General features: G+C 36.6%; 1 long non-coding RNA gene across 1 annotated transcript; it reads right to left on the reverse strand.

Annotated features, from left to right (window-relative positions):
- Positions 1–860: 860 nt before the first annotated feature.
- LOC144198778 (uncharacterized) lies at positions 861–2,543 on the reverse strand. Its single transcript, XR_013326779.1, has 3 exons — positions 2,406–2,543; positions 1,052–1,123; positions 861–968 (listed from the first exon to the last, which is right to left on the reverse strand). It is a non-coding gene; the product is annotated as an uncharacterized LOC144198778 (long non-coding RNA).
- Between the last annotated feature and the right edge of the window lie 5,593 nt (positions 2,544–8,136).

Genomic DNA, 8,136 nt, shown 5'->3' on the forward strand with positions numbered 1-8,136 from the left:
CATTTGAAGTTCAGCACACTTAAAACATTTGTAGATTAACAGAAATCACTTAGGAAAAAAAAAGACAAAAAGGGGGTATAAACACTTAGAAAAAAACAGACAAAAAAAGGGGGGATAAACACTTAGTAAAAGAAAATGACAAAAAAGGGGGGATAAACACTTAGTAAAAGAAAATGACAAAAAAGGGGGGATAAACACTTAGTAAAAAAAAATGACAAAAAAGGGGGGATAAACACTTAGTAAAAAAAAATGACAAAAAAGGGGGGATAAACACTTAGTAAAAAAAAATGACAAAAAAGGGGGGATAAACACTTAGTAAAAAAAATGACAAAAAAGGGGGGATAAACACTTAGTAAAAAAAAATGACAAAAAAGGGGGGATAAACACTTAGTAAAAAAATGACAAAAAGGGGGGATAAACACTTAGTAAAAAAAATGACAAAAAAGGGGGGATAAACACTTAGTAAAAAAAATGACAAAAAGCAGGGGGGGGAATAAACACTTAGTAAAAAAATTTGACAGAAAGCAGGGGGAACTTTTAGGAGATGAAAATAAAATTTGAAAAAAGGGGGGATAAATACAGAAACTAAATCTTTAAAAGGGAGACAAACACTTAGAAGTTAAATCTTTGAAAAAGGCAGGGGGGATGAACACTTAGAAAATAAAATTTGAAAAAAGCAGTGTGGATAAATACTTTGAAGATAAATCTTTGAGAAGATTGGGTGGGGATAAACACTTGAAAAATAAAATTTAGAAGAAAACATCAACACTTAGAATTCTTGCTCCAACATTAAATGACAACCTTCTTACCTTAAAGATCTAGTCAAAAAGCTGTGGAAATGAATGGCCACTGAAATGTCATCATGATTTAGGCTTTTATTGAATTTGGATTTTCAGAAATACAGAGACAGCATATGATGCAAGAGAGACATCTTCAAGTGGGCAACCTGCGACCAAGATACCTCAGGCCTGTTGCGTGCAAGAAAAATAGCAAAAGTTAGAATATATAGAGACTGGATATTCAACTTTTTTTTGGTGGGGGTAGGTTTTACCTTGATCAGTCCCAGTCTCCCCTTCTGTAACCTCAAGAGTGATCTAGGCACACAGAAAGCTGCATCTTGGTGCTAAACAGAGAAAAATTTCACACAAAAAGCACAAGTTAGCATATATACAGCCTGGAGATTCAACAGGTAGGCTTAGTTTTTTTTTTTTTTTAATGGGAAGTAGTTTTATCTTGATGCTAAACAGTGAAAACTTAATTTAACCAAGGCATTTGGGGGTTGCCAAGCAATTACAGCATAGAGAAATCTTACAAGAATTTTAATAAACGATCAAGATGAAGAATGAAAATAAGTTAGTAAGTGCTATTTCCCCTTTTCCAGACAAGGCGATTAAATATGCAGCTAGGGCAAGGGTGTCAACTTGATTTCATGTGAGCTCTACTATCTTTGAAATATTTAGATATTTTTTTTCTATTTAAATTGGATTAAAAAAACTGCATCGAAAGCCCTAAATATTCTTATATATTTCCTATATTTTTTTATAGATCTAAAACAAATGTTTGAGCTTTTTTTTCTTCATGAGGGAAAATATTTTGTAATAATTTATTGTTCATTTCAAAAGGAAACAAAACATTTTGGGGAAAATGTTCAATATTAGCGTGGAATCAATTTTTAAAATAAATGTATTTTTGCATTTTACAATATGCTTTTTTTAAACTTAAAAACACAAAAAGTAAAAGATGGATTAAAATATACAATTATTGATTTAAAAAAAGGGGAAGATGAGGTAATATAACATAATATACATGTATCATCTTCATTTAAATTTGATCCTAACAGAAAGTCAGCACAAATGATTTACTTTCTCGGGCCGCACAAAATGACAGAGGGCCAGATTTGGCCCGCGGACCACTGTTTTGACACCAGCGATTTAGGAGAGAGTTGGCTTAAATTTTGCACACGTGATTCTTTTGCAAAAACAGAACAAATACAAATCGGGAACGGGTGTTTAACACTCAGAATGAAAACGATTACATACAAAACAACAGGAACTAAGTTGTGCCCCTGGATGTCATTCTAGAGTGAACACTTACCTAGGAAACTGTCGGTTGATGTCTTGCATTGTTTGATTAAGTTTAAAATCTTGCTACACGACTCAATAATGAAGAAAAAACGGAGAACATGCTTTTAAAATCAAATCGTGACGCAAACATTAATGCCGACTAGTAACATGTGACACAAAGCCGATCAAGAAAAGAAGCCCATACTTAAATCGCCAACGGTGTGTTAAACCTGGCATTAAACAAAGAGATTTGTTGGCGTTTTGGGCTCAACTAATTGCTGAAAAATCTCCCGATCGCGTGATAAAAACGCATTTAGGCCAGTGAATTGCTCGACTTCTTACCTTCTTGGCGTGCACAAACACCGGAAACGCGTTCCAAAAAGGAAGAGTCACTGCGCATGACCACATTTAACTCTGCAACGTCGACAATGGGCGTAACCACGCCCACATTGTCCCGTCACATTGAAAGTGGAAAAGCCTTACTATACTATGTCGTTTTTTCGGGAAAAAAGCCTTACTATACTATGTTGTTTTTAAGGAAAAAGCCTTACTATACTATATCATTTTGTGTGTTTGTGTGTGTGTGTGTGTGTGTGTGTGTGTGTGTGTGTGTGTGTGTGTGTGTGTGTGTGTGTGTGTGTGTGTGTGTGTGTGTGTGTGTGTGTGTGTGTGTGTGTGTGTGTGTGTGTGTGTGTGTGTGTGTGTGTGTGTGTGTGCGTGCGTGCGTGCGTGCATGTGCGTGTGTGTGTATGTGCACACTCACATATGTTCTCTGGTGTGGCAGGTAACAAAGTGCTGACGAGGCCCCTTTGGATTCATCATGCTGGTCTGGTAGCACAGAAAGAAAAAGGGGAAAAGTGTGCTGACTAAAGTAAATGCCCAAAGCTATTTTTCCTGCAGTTGATTCCAGATGAATAAATAAACATACCTTGCAGGGACTGCCTATTTCTTCATAGGATGTACTGTAAAACCTTCTCTCACTGGAAATACAACAAAATCAGTCGATATTAAAAGTGCACTGATAATGATGACACTTTTAAAAGAGCCCAATTTGGTTTCATCATATTTCAAAATAAATACTCGAAGATACTATTTTATGTAGCAGCCTATTACACAAAATATACTTTCAAATGTTTTCTGCAATTTCAATTTAAGAGAAAAATGTCTAGTTCAGTATGACTTTTTAACATGATGAGTTATTGGATCACCAGGGGTGTTTTTAAGTTTTTACAAAGTCTTTTATAAATTCTATAGTTAAAAAAAAGATTCTTGGATATCAAGATGTTTTTGTTTTACAACTCTTCCTTTTTTATTTTTTTATTTTTGGGGGAACCAAAGTACAAGCGGTCATTTTTTCTAATTGAAATGAAAACCCTAAAATGGAAATATGCTAAATGCATGAGATTTATTTTTATTCTACCAGCAGAGCGAGCATTAATCTATTAAACACGACGTCCTTCATCTTGCTAGATAAAAGGTCCAAATATTCCCTCACAGGGATCAATCCTCTCGTTAGCACAGTCCTATATACTAACACACTCATTCTTTTTTATACTCCCATGCATGCATATTTGATACTTTACACGCCTGGGCCTCTTGGGATTAAAAAAAAAAAAAGCATCGATTCTCAGTTCTTGTGCGAGAAAAGCCTCCATGGTCCTAATTAAAACAGCCACAGAATAAAAATGACAGTGGAGATCACACAGAATTTTTGCTTTTGCCTTTGATTTATGAATAGAATACATGTAAGGGCACTTCTACTATGCAGGAAACAAAAGTCAGTTGAATTTTTAGGGCCATTCATACATTATAATTTGTTATATATTTTTTTAGATATTTGTTTGATAATGCATGTCAGATGTGTTTTATTTAACTACATATGTCGTTGATTATTGGCAATTCACTTTGTCAATGGGAATTTAATGTCTTGAGAAGAGATAATGTTAAGAAATATAGTTTATAAATCAAGGCATGGTTGTTCCAATATGTTTGGCCCCTTTCTATAGGCCAATAATTTTGACATTTTTTATTGGAATGACTTCAAATTTTCATAGCTTGTGTTTAAACGTTTCAAGTTTTAGTGGGTGAAATTTGGCATTTATATCTTTTCGGGTTAAGAAATGCCATACAAAAAAGTTCCAAAAAAAAGGTGCTTATGCATACCTAAATCACCAGGACTGCCATCAACATCAGCAAAGACAGTGGATTGGCTTTGTCCTTGGAAGAGTCTTAGCAGAGTTAGTGTGCAAACTCATAATCCAGCCGTTTCCCCGATTTTTTTGGTTGCCAAGTCCAAATTGTTGTGTAGTTTGTGTCTTCTTTGCAAAATTAGTGAAGAAGACACACTGCACTGTCTTGGGTGACTGAGTCCAAGCATACTCTAACACACAAAATGCCCTTTCTCTTCAAGTGAACAGCATTTCTTAACCTGAAAAGATAGAAATCCCAAATGTTACACACAAAAAATGAAACATTTCTCCACAAACTGTGCAAATTTTCACTCATTCCAACGAAACGATGTAAGACGCCAATAATGTCAAACTTAAAAACATTTCCCCCCCTTCCTGTTGCAACTTTCTGACCTCAAATTTGGACATTTGCAGTCGTGCCTGACGTTTAATGCGCTCCATTAGTCACAACTCACACTTTGTTGTTTGCTACGGAATCAGCAAAGCTGCCCCCTCCTCCCTTGACAACACTACGTTCTTGTTTGTCAGTTCCATTAAGTGGAGGCAAGCCGAGGATGGCAGGAGAGCTGCCCCAATATTTGACCGTGAAGACCCACACTGTCACTGGGCGAGTGTGGCGAGACACTTCGGGGAGGCGTCGGCTATCTGAAGGGGTCCTGTAGGAGCCTAGTTGACTGGACGGTAATTGGCTGCTTTGGAGCAGCATGAATGCTGTCCCCCCCCTGACAGCTGGTGGGTGAATGCTGAAGACCAATTAGACAAATACGGAGAAAGGCATTGGGGGGAAAACAAGAAAAAGAAAGATAAGAAAACATGTGAGAAGCAGTTTATACAATTGCATGAGTGTGAGAGGTTGGAAAATAAGACTTTGAAATTGTTAGTTATGACTCAACATCATGCATTGAATTCTATGGCGGCCATTTATGGCATTTAAAGGGCTCTAGTGAACTTTTACATAGAAGCTTTCATCAAAGAGGCCTATTCATTTTATAAATATCCAAAGCGGCGTAAAAATCAATAAATGAATGTTATATTTTTGAATATCAAAGCTTATTTGTTTTATATACATCAAATATACTTAAAAACTATCCAAGAACTAAGTTTTATATCGTTTTTTTCCTTTTATAACATCCAAAGTTACAATTATTTTTCCCCAACATATGGCAAAACCATTTGTTTTGTTTATTTAAATGAAACGATCAGTTGTTATTTTTTACTTTGCCGCCTCCAGGTTGAATATTCCGGAGTGGACGACTGACAATTGTTATTTGTGGTTTTCTCAAGAATGGGTAAAGCTATTTGCAGCCTCATTATGTTGTCAATAAATGGCTTGAAAAGTATAAAAAATGATACAACCAGCAGTTAAAGTCAACTTTCTTGTCAACATGTATATTGCCTTTGGAAACACAATGCATAGCATTTCTCTATTCTTTGGTGTTCCAATTTAAATTGTCAGGAATACTTTATATTCCACATACTAACATAATTGTATCGTTTTATACCGTTGGGCCTCATTCCCTCTCTGAAAATGTATTTTAATGCTTCTATTTCTTAGAAAATGCAACTGGTTTCTGGTCCATAATTTAAAAAAAAAACACTAACACATAGGCAAAGACAGGGCTATTCACAGACGGCGTTATACACTGCGCTCACGGCTACCTCCGTGCGGCGAGGTTATTAAAGCGGTACTGACCTCACGCGAGTCGCCAGCGGGGTCACACGTGTTTACAGCCTCCATGCTGAGAAGACTCACGGCACATTTAAATGAAAATTTCAGCAAGTCACAGCAACCGCTGTGAGTGTATGAGACCACTCAAATCGCCTAGGAGCAATATAACAAAGAAAAATGGCAAATAATCACAATGTTTCTTAATGGCGAGAACTCAAATGAAGCTAAAGCCTGTTGTCCAACACAATTTGGAACAGAACTCTTATAAAAAGCTTTTCATCACCAATTATCTGCCCTCTGGCAGATGCTATAAGTCCCACAAAGTACGGAAAAATAGGCTTAAGGACAGTTTTTTTTCCCATATCCATCAGGACTCTAAACTTTCCGTAACACAACACAGAATCCCTTCTGTGTAATAGCTTCAGGGTGAGGTAATGTGAAAAGACTGGTGGTTATCTGCCTCCTACTGGCTGACTGAAGGTAAGTAAAAGACAGTGAGAGGTAAGTGATCTGATAGGGGGGTGATGTGATGTATCCATAACGGCAAAATGCCGAAATTATTAATTATTTGGGTCTTTTGCCGAGAAAACACACTTTATGGAGAAGCACTACGTAGTTTCTGGGTATGATAACAATTAGGCTTTTGTTGTTAATGATGACGACAAAACTTAAGTCCAATTATTATTATTATTGTAGTGTACATGGTTTGTATTTTACTGCGAATTGAAATCTTAAAGAATTCATATCAGTAAATAGGTCAAATAACAAGAGTTCAAAATTGCAGTGTTTTGTAAGGCATTGAAGCACTTTGAATTACCTTGTGTTGAATTTGACTATCCAATGAATTTTTAATGCAATTTTTCTTGACACTTTAATGGGTTTACTTATGATAGACATGTCTATCAAAATTTGTTTATGTAAGTGAAAAAAGGATGCAGCAAAATAGCTCAAGTGATTGTTTTACAAGGATTCCTGAATCTTGTTTTTCTACACATGATGGACAGGCCACTATAATAAATATATAGATTCACCAAAACTCGCCATTTCTAAACTATACATAGAATTTATTTAAATATAAAACGGTTTCAATATGGAGCATTTAGATCCAAGAAAGCAGGCTTGCTGTGCTTTTGCACCGTGTTCATATTGAAGGACACCTTTTCATGCCATGATGAATACAATGTTTAGTACGGCTTTTTATATGCAGGGTTCATTGTGTAAGCTTTCACAATGGTCATTTGGCAAAGATCTACTTTGTCTCCACAACATGGCATTCTTAACGGGAAGGGGCAAAGGAAACATCTCCATAGCAACAGCCTCAGCGTCCTCGCGGCAAAAAAAAAACGTCAAAAGACAAAAGGAAGCATAATTGTAACAATTGTTCCTGTGTAAAGGGGAATGGATGTTTTGAAGTCATCTTTTATTTTGCCTGCCGTCTCTCTTGAAAGGCGTTTTTGTGGGCTCGCTAATTAACGCTTCAAACAAACACCGCTCCTGGGACTCGTTCAAACGTGAAGAACAACAAGGCCAAATGGGCTTCAGTACAAAAGAAAGACAAAAGAAGAGCTTGTTCATATTTGCTTCAATTCAACCCTTAGTCCAGCATGTATGGCAGATAAAGGCCAACCTGAAACAATCACCATTTTTCTGCCATAACTGCAAAAAGTTGACTTTAACATGATGGAAAAAGTGGTGTCATTACCCAACATTTGTCCATTTTGATTGCAGTCTGGTGACTAACACATACAATGTAATACCGTTGAAACTTAGTGCTTATTTTTTAAAATTTAGATTTTAAGGCCTATGCTGCAGGGGCTAGGGATAAGGTAGAATTAGCATTAGTGTCTAAAACCATTCAACGACAATTTTCTCTCACCATGCGGACAATTAGGTCTTGATTGCAAGCAGTGTAAGAAGACTGTGCACATTCATACACACAAAGTAGCATCCAATACCAGGAGAGAGCAGGTGGTTCATTGTTGGAGTATAAAAAAAAAAAAAAGCTGCAGCCTGCAGTCACAATCGAGAGCTCTGACGTTTATTTCCTGTCGCTGTGCCACCAATCGTAAAGTTAATGAACTCACAAAGAGATAATCACAGCATTATCTTGCCACCAAGGCAGCCAACCAACGGCATTGGCCGAGCCAAAATAACAGTCGCAGCAGCTTGTAGTGCCAGTTAGGAGGAAGTAGGATCTTGGAATTGTTGCATATTT

Source organism: Stigmatopora nigra, chromosome 6 (assembly GCF_051989575.1).
Source record: "Stigmatopora nigra isolate UIUO_SnigA chromosome 6, RoL_Snig_1.1, whole genome shotgun sequence".
In the NCBI taxonomy this organism is placed as follows: domain Eukaryota; kingdom Metazoa; phylum Chordata; class Actinopteri; order Syngnathiformes; family Syngnathidae; genus Stigmatopora; species Stigmatopora nigra.